A 1,614-nucleotide genomic window follows, 5' to 3' on the forward strand; every position below is an offset into this window, starting at 1 on the left:
ATCCCAGCACAGTAAATTCAGGAGGAACTGGGGTGGGTATATTAGACAGCCAGTGAACAGTCAGATCTTTATGTCCATGTGTTGGAAGCAGGAAACATTTACAAGTGTAAGGATCAGAGAGACTTGAACAAGGACCAAACTGTGATGACTAGACAGCTGAGTACAACTTAAGCAATTGAGGTTTATGGGCCTTCTTCAAGAGCCCAACACTGGGAACCTGGCAGTGGTGGGGCTTGAACCAGCAGCTTTCTAACTACAACTCAAGCACATTAACCACTGAGCTCCCACTGCCCCAATATGTTATTTTTATTATGTTGTCATCTCCTGACATCACCCCTCTACAAAATAAACATCTCCTTATCTAGCGTATCTAGCGCCTCCCTTCCTGAATCCCAGGGTGCTTTAGAAAGATTTCACCAAACCTTAAAGTCCAAGCTGAGAACGTTTTTTTTGCTGCACGAGAAAGACTGGGAGGTGGACCTCCTCCTCTTTCTGTATCACTGCATCACTACCTGGTATGGGAACTGCACCGTCTTTGACCGCAAGACCCTTCAGAGAATAGTGAGAACAGCTGAGAAGATCATTGGGGTCTCTCTGCCCTCCATCACAGACATCTACACAACACGTTGCATCCGAAAAGCTTCCAGTAACGTGGAAGACCCCACACTCCGCTCACACAAACTGTTCACCCTTCGCCGTCTGGTAATAGGTACCACAGCATCCGGTCCCTCACCTCTAGACAGTGCAGCAGCTTCTTCCCAGAAGCCATCGGACTCCTGAACTCTGGCTAACTCCAGTTACAAACAAATAGAGTGCTGGACTGAATTAGCACTGTGCTCTGAACTGTTCTGGCTGCTACCGGTGACTGCTATGTTCAGTATAGCATGTCACTGACTCCTGTGCACAACCCACTTTACATATTCTCAGTACTGTACTGGTCAAAATAAAGGCACTGTCTGTTCATTGTGTATTGGTCCTGTCCTGCATTTATTGTGTAACATTATTGCACTGTATTGTATTGTTTGCAGTCGTGTAGTATGTTGTCTGTTTCACTTGTTTTGTCTTGCAGCATGGTCCTGGAGGAACTTTGTTTCATTTTTGCTGTGCACTTGTATATAGCTGAAATGACAATAAAGCCTTATGAACCTTCGAAGTGGTCAGACATTAATTTAAAATTTAAATTCAAAAGAACTGTGTTTTGATGTGGTGGTTGTTCTGGTTGAAACAGCACAAGTTTACACCTGGGAAATTATACGATGCTGTGTGTCATAAATAAACACTGGCCTTGACCAACCTGTCCCACTCTGTAAAATAAAACACAGTTCCTGCTTCTGAAGGGTTAATTAACAGTCCACAATGTCCACGTGTCTTTTTGTTAATGTTTTAATGTTAATGAGCCGCCCTCATACTGGAGAAGTAGATACGCATGCGCAGAAAGCCGTCCTTTTGCAGTTCGGATATCGTCTGGATAAATAGAAAGTAAACAGATCAGACGGAGGAGCAGACGAAGATATTACATTTGGGACCTGCGAGGGAAATAATTTCAAAAGTATTTTCTTTTATCGTCCAAGTTTTCCTTAGTTAACAGTTCCCCTTGCTGAGGAAGCTCATCGT

Source organism: Electrophorus electricus, chromosome 21, assembly GCF_041902795.1.
Source record: "Electrophorus electricus isolate QZ-2024a chromosome 21, ASM4190279v1, whole genome shotgun sequence".
Classification (NCBI taxonomy): Eukaryota; Metazoa; Chordata; class Actinopteri; order Gymnotiformes; family Gymnotidae; genus Electrophorus; species Electrophorus electricus.